The sequence below is a fragment of the Prionailurus viverrinus genome, chromosome E2 (assembly GCF_022837055.1).
Source record: "Prionailurus viverrinus isolate Anna chromosome E2, UM_Priviv_1.0, whole genome shotgun sequence".
NCBI classification, from domain to species: Eukaryota; Metazoa; Chordata; class Mammalia; order Carnivora; family Felidae; genus Prionailurus; species Prionailurus viverrinus.
In genome coordinates, this window is record NC_062575.1 from 2,919,645 (window position 1) to 2,933,559 (window position 13,915).

Genomic DNA, 13,915 nt, shown 5'->3' on the forward strand with positions numbered 1-13,915 from the left:
GGGAAGGCACATATTCCCACCTGGAAGATCCAGGGGAGGCTGACTTCATGCAACCCACTCTCTATGACCACAGCCTCTGGCGCCATGGCCATGGGCAAGAGGTCACCCACCAGTTTAACCCTTAGAGGGAGCACCTGCCTGGCATTTGCCTCTCCAGCATGGTCCTCCATCACTTGACAATTTTGTGCAAGGAGCTCAGGTGTCAGACCTTAAATTAAGATGCAGTATTATGTCTTGCCTTGATATGTGGTAAAGTTGTGGAGGAAAAGACTGGAATGTCCTAAACTTAAGTCCCCCTCCCTACTTTGTGCCCACAGATATGGTCCCCTAGCTAAATAATCTGTTTATTAAGGAATCAGGCATAATTCATGTTTATCCCTGAGTAGTGGGTTTCAGTTCCCTGAGAGTCATAGAATTATTCACATTCACATCCTCCAGGGATTCAGGGCACACCCACTCTTTCAATACCACAAACTGCCTGCCACACCCCTGGTTGTTCACTCTGTTTCTAAGTGCAGTCATCATGGGGCCCCATGTGGTGTGTTTTGACTATATGTGGCTGTGAGTCTATGTGCTGAAACACTGCTGTTGACTTCACCTGTACAGTGTTGGGGATTACGGGTTTAGTCATCTTCATAACCTAAAGGTGGGAATCCTTCCCCCACCAGCAGGGTATAAAAAGGAGGCAATTAAAACAGGAGTCCACAGGATCTCCAGAACTATTTTGCTTTATTCTACCCCCTCTGGTCTGGGTCCTGGGAGTGCATGGGATTGGCGGGCAGAAGATCTCAGGTGTGAACCTCTGTTGGTCCATGGACTCTGCTGTAGCTCCTCATCTCTGATATGGTTTGAGAATGGGTATAGGATTGCCACATGGTGCCAAGTCAAGACTGTACCATCAGTGTCCCACTAGAGATTAAGTGGTTCTCCATCTTATTAGACCCAATGCCCTCCCTTTTGAGTAATCTTGTGTTTTATCTTTTCTAATCTGAACGGACATGGCGCATCTGATTGGCTTGGTTGGTTCAGTGTCTAACTCTTGATTTCGGCTCAGGTCATGATCCCAAGGTTGTGGGATCAAGCCTCACATTGAGCTCCATGCTGAGTGTGGAGCCTGCTTAAGATTCTCACTTTCAAAAAAAAAAAAAAAGAGGTTAGAGTGGGAGAGAGCCAAAGCATAAGAGGGAGGTAGGAGGGAGGTGGGAGGGTGGGTGATGGGTATTGAGGAGGACACCCTTTGGGATGAGCACTGGGTGTTGTATGGAAACCAATTTGACAATAAATTTCATTTAGTGAAAAAAAAAGATTCTCATTTTCTCTTTCTCTCTCCCCCTCTCTCACAGCACACAGTGTGTGCTGTGTTCTGTCTAAAAACAAAACAAAACAAAACTAATCTGAAAGGACATTTGTGCCTCATTTAACTTTCCCACAAATGTAATTAAACAGTCAACATGATATCCTAACTGTAATTATAAAAATGAAGTAAAACTTACAGTAAAATGGAATGTATTCCAATATCTAAATGTTCCAATGGGGCTACTATAAAGATGTAATGAAGTTGCCAAGACCCCACATCATATGTGAATAGGATACACACAAATACAGACGGTGGTAGTGGAAACTCAGAGGTCACAAGAAGGGCTGATATTTGGGCAGATGAGGGTGTCAAATGGTCCACAATTCAATAAAGTTCTGAACAAAAGACACGCTTCCCTCCAAAAAAATATTGGCCCTTAAGATGATACTGCTTATAGGTCACAGATTTTCCAACATGAACTATTGCTTGCTAAATATTAAAACACACACGTATGTGGCAATGATTTCGAAATCTCACTGAACACTGGCACTCTATGCAGTCTTGAATAAACACACTACCACGCCAGTTACCGTCAGCTCAGTGGACCACCCATAGCAGATGGTGTCATTGCTAATGGGTCAAAGCTATAGTTCCTACAGTACAATATCACCTTGGAGTTTCTGCTTGGACACAAGTTCTCTGCCAAGGGCAAAATTACAGGTAATCCAGACAGAAGTGCAGTACAGGTTAGGACAGGATATCCACCCACATTTTACCACGTCTAACCATGAGGTCCTAATTAAGTTACTTTCTATCTACAAGGGTAACACTGTCCCATCATAGATTCTGGCCCTGCTGTAGGTAGACATGTAGAGAACGTTTATCAGCATCATGGCATAATTTTCATTATGAGGAACCTGTCCTCATCCCACAACCCCAGACCCTCTCACCTGTGATCTCTTTCTTTGCCTTCTCACAGAGATCTTTTCTATTGATCTTGTTAAAGACGCTGAAAGTCACATTCCATGCTTGCTGTTCCTTGTAATGCCTCATCAGCAGGTTTGCAAGATCTTCCCGTGTTGCCTTCTTTACTTCAGTCCAGGGAATTATCTTGAGTCCAAGCTTCAGAGGCTCCTGTTTTAGGAGCTCCTTAAATTTTCTGAACTCATCCTTTTTGAGCTCCTCCAGGTACCACATCAGGCCAAAATCAGAAAAGAAAGACGACGCCATCTTGACCAGGACAGAGATGTCAATCTTCAAAGAGAGAATTACCAGTAACAAGAAATATATGGAACCTGTGAAAAATTCAGGGCAGTACCAAGCTATAAGAAAAAAAATCAATTGTAACTAAGTTTTTGTATAGTACCTTGCTAGTTTTGGGGGGAATGGGGATGAGGGCAGGAAGTTCTTTAGACCAGACTCATCTCTTCTCACCTTTTTATTGAAATGATCATGAGAAGGATGACAATAAAATTCAGCATAAGTAAGAAATAATCCTTGGAAGAATTTTTTCTAACCCTAATTCTGACAATGCCTGGTGGAGATACATGATAAAACATATCCAATGTTAGTATCCAGGAAAGGACTCCTGATGAAGATATAGATACCTGGCATAAACCAGTTGAAAAAAATTAAATAAGCCAAATATGTCCCAATTAAGGCTTACATAGTTACGGTACCTGATGAGTTCAACTTTAAGGCAAAAATCAAGATGACAGATAGTGATATCTTTACCTAATAAAAAATGGAACAATTATTTCATAAGATATGACAATCTTAACCTATATTCACCTGATATATCCTGAATTTCAATGCAAATAAAGACTTACAAGCAGTGAGAAATTACGTATCTCTCAGTAGATAGTAGAGAAGGCATGCCCACACAAAAACAGTCAGTTGATTTTTTGACAAAGGCACAGTGCAGAAAGGACTTTTTTTTTTTTTCAACGACCGGTGCTGGGACAACTGGAAGTCTATATGGGAAAAAAAAAAAAAGTAGATTCAGATCTCAGATCTTATACAGAAATCAAGTCCAAATGAATTACAGACCTAAATGTAAAATTCAAAACTATAAAATCCTGGAAGAAAAGATAGAAGAAAATCTATAGGACATTGTGTTTGATCAAGAGTTTTTCCAATACAGTATAAAAAGCCTGATCCACAAAAGAAAAATGATAAGCTGGACTTTCCTTTGTTCTGAGAAAATCTTGTTAAGGTAAGGAAAAGACAAGCTACAGACTGGGGAAAAATTATTAAAATTACATACCTGATAAAATATTTCTATCGAGAATATACAAAGGGCTCTTAAAATTCAACAAGAAATTAAACTCAATTAAAAAAAGGTAGAAGATCTGAACAGATACTTCACCAAGGAGGATACACAAATGGCAGAGAAGATCAATGAATCCAGAAGGTACTTTGAAAAAAAAATTGACAGACCTGTAGCCAGACTCATCAAGGAAAAAGAGGATCCAAATAAAATCAGAAATCAAAGAAGGGGCACCTGGGTGGCTCAGTCAGTTGAGTGTCTGACCTCAGCTCAGGTCATGATCTCATGATTTGTGGGTTTGATGCCCATGTTGGGCTCTGTGCTGACAGCTCAGAGGCTGGAGCCTGCTTCAGATTCCGTGTCTCCCTCTCTCCCTGCCTCTCCCCTGTTCACACTTTGTCTCTGTCTGTCTGTCTCTCTCTCTCAAAAATAAACGTAAAAAAAAGAAGTGAAAGAAGTAACAACTAACACCACATTATATGCCAACAAAGTTGGCAACATGGAAGAAATGGATAAATTCCTAGAAACATACAATCCTCCAAACCTGAATCAGGAATAGAAAATCTGAAGAGCTCAATGACTAGTAATGAAACTGAATCAGCAATAAGAAACTTCCAATGAACAAAAGTCCAGGACCAGATGGATTGGCAAGTGAATTCTACCAAACAATTAAGGAAAAGTTAACACCTATTCTCCTCAGACTATTCTAAAAAACAAAAGAGGAAGGAAAGCTTCCAAATACATTTTACAAGACCAGCATTACCCTGATGCCAAAAATCAGGCAAAGTGCCATACACACATACAAAAGAACTATAATATAATATCCCTGATGAACATAGATGCAAAAATTTCCAACAAAATAATAGCAAACTGCATTCAACACTACATTAAAAAGGCTCACTCAGTACAACCAAGTGGGATTTATTCCAGGGATACAGGATGTTTCAATATTAGCAAATCAATGTGATATACCACACTAATAAAACAAAGGATAAAAATTATGATTATCTCAATAGATGTAGAAAAAGCATCTGACGGGGCGCCTGGGTGGCGCCGTCGGTTAAGCGTCCGACTTCAGCCAGGTCACGATCTCGCGGTCCGTGAGTTCGAGCCCCGCGTCAGGCTCTGGGCTGATGGCTCAGAGCCTGGAGCCTGTTTCCGATTCTGTGTCTCCCTCTCTCTCTGCCCCTCCCCCGTTCATGCTCTGTCTCTCTCTGTCCCAAAAATAAATAAACATTGAAAAAAAAATTAAAAAAAAAAAAAGAAAAAGCATCTGACAATTGAGCTCTGCGCTGACAGCTCAGAGCCTGGAACCTGCTTCAGATTCTGTCTCCCTCTGTCTGCCCCTCCCCCACTCACACTCTGTCTCTCTCAAAAATAAATTAACATTAAAAAATAAAAAAGAGGGGTACCTGGGTGGCTCAGTTGGTTGAGCGTCTGACTTTGGCTCAGGTCATGATCTCATGGTTGGTGGGTTTGAGCCCTGCACCAGCCTCTGTGCTGGAGCTCAGAGGCTGGAGCCTACTTCAGATTCTGTGTCTTCCTCTCTTTCTCTGCCCCTCCCCTGCTCACACTCTGTCAATCTCTCTCACAAAAAATAAACAAACATGTAAAAAAATTAAAAGAAAAAAAATAAAAATCATCTGACAAAATTCAACATTTATGATAAAAACTCTCAACAAAGTGAGTTTAGAGGGGACATACCTCAACACAATAAAGACCATATATAAAAAACCCATAGCTAACACCACACTCAATAGTGAAAAACAGTTTTCCCTACTGGAAGTCCTAGCCATAGTAATCAGACATGAAATACAAGGCATTCAAATTGGTAGGGAAGAACTTAAACTGTCACTATTTGCAGAGGACATGATACTATGTATAGACAATTCTAAAGACTCCACAAAGGAAAAAAAAGCCCTATTAGAATAAATGAATGCAGTCAAGTTGCAAGATACAAAATTAATGTACAGAAATCTGTTGCATTTCTGTATACTGCTAATGAAGTAGCAGAAAGAGAAATCAAGAAAACAATCCCATTTACAATTGCCCCCAAAAGAATAAAATACCTAGAAATCAACTTAACCCAAGAAGTGAAAGACCTGTACTCTGAAAACTAAAACATTGATGAGATAAATTGAAGATGACAAAAACAAATGGAAAGATATTCTATTCTCATTGATTGGAAGAATTATTATTAAAAATGTCTATACCACCCAAAGCAATCTACAGATTCAATGCAATCCCTATCAAAATACCAACATTTTTCATGGGACTAGATTAATCCTAAAATTTGTATGGAATCACAAAAGACCCCCAATAACCAAAGAAATCTTAAGAAAGAACAGGGGCGCCTGGGTGGCTCAGTCGGTTGGGCGTCCGGCTTTGGCTCGGGTCATGATCTCACGGTTCATGGGTTTGAGTCCCGCGTCAGGCTCTGTGCTGACAGCTTGGAGCCTGGAGCCTGCTTCGGATTCTGTGTCTCCCTCTCTTTCTCTGCCCCTTCCCTGCTCATGCTCTGTCTCTCTCTGTCTCAAAAATAAATAAAAAAAAACATAAAAAAAAAGAAAGAAGAACAAATCTGGAGGTATCACAATCCCAGATTTCAAGGTATATACTACAAAGCTGCAGTAACCAAAATTGTATGGTACTGGCACAAAAATAGATCAATAGAACAGAATAGACAGCCCCAAAATAAACCCACTTATATGGTCAATTGGTCTATGACAAAGGAGGCAAGAATATTCAATGGGGAAAAGACAGTTTCTTCCACAAATGGTGCTGGGAAAACTTGACAGCTACATGCAAAAGAATGAAACTGGATGACTTACTTGCACCATATACAAAAATAAACTCAAAATGGATTAAAGACTTAAATGTAAGACTTTATACCATAAAACTCCTAGAAGAGCATAGGCAGTAATTTCTTTGATGTGGCCATAACAATGTTTTTCTAGATATGTCTCCTCAGGCATGGTAAACAAAGAGCAAAATTAAACTACTGGGACTGCATCAAAATAAAAACCTTTTGCACAGTGAAGGAAACCATCAGCAAAACAAAAAGACAACCTACCGAATGAGAGAAGATATTTGCAAACAGTATATCCAATAAGGGGTTGATATCTAAAATATATAAGAAACTTAGACAACTTAACACCAAAAACAATACAATTTAAAAAGTGAGCAGAGGAACTGGAAAGACATTTTCCCCAAACATACAGATGGTCAACAGATTCATAAAAAGATACTCAAAATCCCTAATCATGAGAGAAATGTAAATCAAAACTACAATATCACCTTACAACAGTCAGAATGGCTAGAATCAAAAAGACAAGACATAATAAGCATTGGCGAGGATGTGGAGGAAAAGGAACCCTTCGCGCATCGTTGGTGGGAATGTAAACTGGTGCAACCACTATGGAAAAGAGTATGGAGGTTCCTCAAAAAATTTTTAAAAAAATACCATATATTAGCACTTTTTAAAGATTCTACATAAATGATATCAGAGTATTTGTCTCTTTCTGATATATTTCACTTATAATGTACAGCATGGGGACTATTGTTAACAAATATGGATTGTATATTTGAAAGGTGCTAAGAGAGTAAGTCTTAAAAATTCTCATCACAAGAAAAAAGTTGTAACTATGTTAGGTAAATGATGTTAACTAAACTTATTGTAGAAATAATTTCATAAAGTATACATATATCAAATTATTATGTTTTATATCTAAAAATGTATGTTGTATATCTAAAACAACATTGTATGTCAATTATATCTCAATTTATGGATATCTAAATTATTAAAAAAAGCTAGCATATGATCCAACAATTCTACTACCTGGTATTTACTCAAAGAAAACAAAAACACTAATTTGAAAAGATATATGCACCTTTATGTTTATTGCAGCATTATTTACAATAGCCAAGATATGGAAGCAACCCAAGTATCCATCGATAGATGAATAAAGATGTTGTATGTATGTGTATACACACACACACACACACACACACACACACACACATACAGTGTAATATATCAGCCATTAAAAAAAAATGAAATCTTGCCCTATGCAAGGACATGGATAGACCCAGAGGGTATTATGCTAAGTGAAATAAGTCTGACAGAGAAAGACACACCATAGGATTTTACTCATAGGTGGGTCTACAGAGACCCATAAACACAGAACAAACTGATAGCTGCTGGAGGGGAAGGTATGGGAGACTGGTAAAATGGGTGAAGAGGAGTGGTAGGAACAAGATTCCAGTTATGGAATGAGTAAGGCAGGGGAACGAAAGGTATAGCATAGGGAATTTAGTCAACGGGATTATAGTAGCATTGTCTGGTGACAGATGGTAGCCACACTTGGGGTGAGCATAGCATCACATGAGCTAATGTAACATGAGCTAGTTCACATGAAACTAATTTAACAGTGTGTGTCAACTACATGCCAACTTAAAAAAAAACAATATGAAGAGATGCATAACATCATTTGTCATTAGGAAAATGAAATCAAAACACTGATGAGATGCCATCAGGCACTATTAAAATGGCTAAAATTAAAAAGACTGACCACATCAATTGATGTTGAGAATATGAAATAATAGGGCCTCTCCTTTGTTGCTGGTATTGTGGACACTTTAGAAGATAGTTTGGCTAATACTCTTACCATACAGTTGAGCAAACATATTTCTAGATATTTACACAAGTGATTTGAAAAACTTTTTCCACACAAAATATATGTGAATACTTATACAGCTTTATTCATAATCACCCCAAACTGGAAGGAACCAAAATGTCCTTCAATAGACAAAGGGGTAAATAAACTGTGGTACACCCATACAATAACACGCTATTCAGCAATAAGAATAAACTATAATTCTATGCAAAAACGTGGATAAGTCTTAGATGCATGTTGCTAAGTGAAATAAACTAGTCTGAGAAGGATATACATGTGTGATTCCATTTATAGGACATCCTGGAAAAGGCAAAATTAGAGAGATGGTAAGTAGATCAGTGGTTGCCACAGATTCAGGGATGGGATTGAGGGTGAATACGTGCAGCACAGGACGTAGGGCTGGTTTTTTAGGGTTGGTTTAGGGTTGGTTTTTTAGGGCAGTGAAACTATTCTGTATAACACTATGATTGTGGATACATAACACTGTGCATCTGTAAAAACCTATAGAATCTGGGATGCTTATGTGGCTTGGTTGGTTGAACATCCAACTTGATTCCAGCTCAGGTCATGATATCGAGCCCTGTGTCAGGTTCTGCACTGAGCACAGAGCCTGCTTAAGATTCTCTCTCCCTCTGCTCCTACGTGCTCTCTCTTTCTCTCTCTCTCGCTCTCAGAAAAAAAAAAAACAACAACAAACAACCCTATGGAATCCAACAGCATAAAGTGACCCTTAATGTGTTCAAACAAACAAAAAAAAATTAGTATATCTACAGACCCAGGAGGGAAAGCCAACTGTTACAAACATTTTGTTGTATTACCAATGTATGATATAACTTCACTGAAAGGGATGGGAGCACAGAGTGTTGATCTAAGCAACTTAGGAAATGAGACGGAATTGACAAAAGGAAGTGTACATAAGCACTGCTCTTGAGTTGTTCAGGTTGTTTGCCATGAGGGCACAGGTTAACAACCCAAAACTGCCACCATGAATCACAGGACTGCACAAATAAGCAAATAGAGGGCTGGATTCCTCCAAGCTAGAGGAGAATACTAGAGATAAGCCAAGGAGAGCTTATAATGATCCATGGGATACTGGATTCGAGCAGGAGACATCACTGTGCACTTAAGGTTTAGCTTCTATAATGCAGATCAATATTTATAGAAAATTCTATATACACACAGGCTCTTATACACCCATACATTCACTTGCTATGTCCACTGAGAGGACTGTTATGGACTGAATGTTTGTATCCCCCCCCCCCATTCATATGTTGAAGCCCAACCCCCCACCACTGTGACTATATTTAGACATAGGATCTTTATGGAGGTAATTTTGGTTAAACAAGGTCATAAGAATGGGGACCTCATGCCATACAATTAGTGGCCATACTAGAAGGGACACCAGAGAGCCCCCCTCCCCTGAATATGTGAGGACACAGAGTGAAGATGGCCATCCACAAGCCAAGAACAGAGAGCTCACTAGAAACCACCCCTGCTGGACCTTGATCTGGACGTTCTGGCATCCAGACTGTGAGAACATAATTTATGTTGTTTAAGCTACCTGGTCTGTGGCACTTTGTGGCAGATACCCCAGCAGCAGTGAGCATACTCAGTGTCCAGAGTTTGGTTTCTAAGATCATTTTCTAATAAAAAGAACCAGGGCTCCTTGGGGGAACCAGAGAAATAAAAACATTAAATTTTAAAAAAAGTCTCTTATGGTTTGTCTCCCTCTGTGTTTTTATCTGATTTTCCCTTCCCTTCCCCTATGTTCATCTGTTGTGTTTCTCAAATTCTACATAGGAGTGAAATCATATAATACCTGTCTTTCTCTGACTTATTTCATTTAGCATAATACCCTCTTGATGCTGGGGCAGGGAATATAAAAGATGAGCTTGGGGCATTTGTAGCATCTAAACATAAGGAATGCCAGAAACAAAAACAAAAATTATAGTGTAGGTCAAAGGACATGGAAGCCAACTTTAAGAGCTCTTAATATCTAAAGCTCAAACAGTTTCAGCAAAAAAAGTAGATAATGTTACTGGATTATAACCAACACATAAATAAGTGTTCATGAGTCCATACCAATAATTGAATAAATGGGGAGAAAAGACAAACATCCCATATAGAAGAATTTCAAATAATTTATATGAATCCTCCTTTAAGGAGATAGGAGGTAAAGCTCTACTTTTTTAAGTAGGCCTCATGCCCAGCACAGAGCCCAATATAGGGCTTGAAACCATCAATATCGGGTTATTAGTTGTGAGAAATGTACCATATTAATGGAAGATGTTAACAAGAGGGAAACCGGGACACAGGATCCATAGAAACTCTCTGTACTGTATTTACCATTTTCTTGTAAGTGTGAAACTATTCTAAAATGAAAAAAAGAAGTAGTCAAGGTGGACCAGTAGTTATTGTTGATATAAATATATAAAAATTAGCACAAAAAATTCATGACTCCAAGATCAAGACCTGAGCTGAGATCAAGAGGTGGAGACTATCCAGGTACCCCCAAACCTGACTTTTTAAGTGCAGGATGTATGTAGTGACTTTTTTAAATTTAAATTTAAGTTAGTTAACATACAGTGTTGTCATGGCTTCAGAATTAGAACCCAGTGATTCATCTCTTATATATGACACACAGTGCTCATCCCAAAAAGTGCCCTCCTTAGTGCCCATTACCCATTTAACCCATCCCTCCACCCACCTCTCTTTCAGCAACCCTGAGTTTGTTCTCTTTATTTAAGAGTCTCCTGGGGCTCCTGGGTGGCTCAGTCGGTTAAGCATCCAACTTCAGCTCAGGTCATGACCCTGTGATCCTATGCTGACAGCTCAGAGCCTGGAGCCTGCTTCAGATTCTCTGTCTCCCTCTCTCTCTTTCTCTGCCCCTCCCTGCCTCACATTCTGTATCTCTTTCAAAAATAAATAAAAACATTAAATTTAAAAAAAAGTCTCTTATGGTTTGTCTCCCTCTGTGTTTTTATCTGATTTTCCCTTCCCTTCCCCTATGTTCATCTGTTGTGTTTCTCAAATTCTACATAGGAGTGAAATCATATAATACCTGTCTTTCTCTGACTTATTTCACTTAGCATAATACCCTCTAGTTCTATCCATGATGTTGCAAATGGCAAGTGTTCATTTTTTTGATCACTGAGCAGTACTCCATTGTGTGTGTGTGTATCACATTTCTGACTTTCTTTTAAAATCACTCATTGAAGGGTGCCTGGGTGACTCAGTTGGTTGAGCGTCGGACTTTTGCTCAGGTCATGATCTTGCAGTTCATGAGTTCAAGCCCCACATCAGGCTCTGTGCTGACAGTGCGGAGCCTAGAGCCGGCTTCAGATTCTGTCTCCCTCTCTCTCTGTCCCTCCCCTGCTCAGACTCTGTCTCTCTCTCTCAAAAATAAACATTAAAAATAAATTTTAAAATCTCTCATTGTGATGAGCACCAGTTGTTATATGGAAGTTTTGAATCACTATATTGTACACCTGAAAATAATATTACATCGTATGTTAACTAACTGGGATTTAAATAACTTTTAAAAGTTCAATATAGAAAAGGCAAAGGGAGGTAATTTTACAGTGGAGAAAACTAACACACCTAAGGTAGGTGATCAAGGTTAACATCAGTGTAGATTATGCTGATAGCATAGGATACGAACATGGCACTACCTCTTGATTCTTCCTCAAACCCCAGTTTAATCATGAGATACACATCATGCAAACCCAGTGGGAATGACATTCTACAACATATGTGACCTTATCAAAACTGTCAACATTATCAAAAACAAGGAGACTTTAAGAGAGTGTCATAGTTTAGAGGCACCTAAGGAGACATAACAGCTAAGCATCATGTAGTATCCTAGATGAGATCCTGGCACAGAAGGCGAAATTAGATAAAAACAAAGGAAATCCAAAGGAAGTATGGTCTTTAGCTAATGTTAATCCATCAATATGGGGTTATTAGTTGTGAGAAATGTACCATATTAATGGAAGATGTTAACAAGAGGGAAACCGGGACACAGGATCCATAGAAACTCTCTGTACTGTATTTACCATTTTCTTGTAAGTGTGAAACTATTCTAAAATGAAAACAAAAAAGTAGCCAAGGTGGACCAATAGTTAATGTTGATATAAACAGATAAAAATTAGCACATCATCTAATGGATATTTATAGAGTCCTCTACACAATGAGGAAACTTTTTTTTTTTTTTGAGGAAACATTCTCTTTAAGCACACACAGAATACTCACAATTGTTTATGCCCTGGGCTGTAAAACAAGTCTTAATATAAAAAGAAAAAAAAAAATGAGAGACCATCTACTCCATTCCTAGGACAACAAAATTGGATCTCATTAATAAAAAAATCAGCAAAAATCTCAAACTATACAATGGAAACTTAAAAAATAAAACCACTTTACTCATGAGTGGCCCTAAGATAGGATTTACCACCAAAATAGGCAGGTGATTTGGATAAAAACTTAAATCTTAATAGCATTAAATATCTAAAAATTAGGATAAATTGTTTAGTACACAGAATGAGAATATAAGAACAAAAAGATGGCTTTCAAGGAGATTCAATGGCTTCTTCCTGGGGAGATTTTGCCCAATGGTGTTTTAAAAAGCCTGCTTTTGGTCAAATCTTGTTTTCCTTTCTTTTTTTTTAAGTTTATTTATTTATTTATTTTGAGGGGAAGAGGGGCAGAAAGAAATCCTAAGCAGGCCCCACACTGACAGCGCAGAGCCAGACTCGGGGCTCAAACCCACACACCATGAGATCATGACCCGAGCCGAAACCAAGAGTCAGATACTTAAGTGACTGAGCCACTTAGGTATTCCAACTTTCGGTCAAATCTCGAGTCACAGGCACATCTGAGTCCTGAAACCCACAGAGGAACAGACTCTAAAGCAGTGGTTCTCTAAATGACATCACCACCACCAGGCAATTTGTAGAAATGTAAATCCGCAATGCCATCCCTACACCTAATAAATCGAGTGAAGTACAGACACCTGTTAAAGCCTCCAGTTGAGGGGCGCCTGGGTGGCGCAGTCGGTTAAGTGTCCGACTTCAGCCAGGTCACGATCTCGCGGTCCGGGAGTTCGAGCCCCGCGTCAGGCTCTGGGCTGATGGCTCGGAGCCTGGAGCCTGTTTCCGATTCTGTGTCTCCCTCTCTCTCTGCCCCTCCCCCGTTCATGCTCTGTCTCTCTCTGTCCCAAAAATAAATAAATGTTGAAAAAAAAAATCTTAAAAAAAAAAATAAAAAAAAATAAAGCCTCCAGTTGATTCTGACGCACCCAAATTTGAGAACCACTGACCTAAAGAGTGGCTTTGACTGGGCAAGAACCTTGCTGGCACTTGGCTCTGAGCCCTTCTATAAGAAGCAAGAAACTAGCTGGAATTTTCATGCCTGGAAGACAGAGCTTGTAAGATCAGAGGTCAGCCTCTTAGCAAAGGCTGAAATCTTAACATGGGCAGGCACCATGGAAGTGAGGGGACTGGTTGCATTCAAATTTGGTACAAGTCAGATTTTAAATGTCCACCCAGGGGGTGTCTGGGTGGCTCAGTCGGTTGGTGTTGGACTTTGGCTCGGTCATGATCTCACAACTTAGTGAGTTGGAGCCCCGCGTCAAGCTCTGTACTGACAGCCCACTTTGGATCTTCTGTCTCTCCCCTG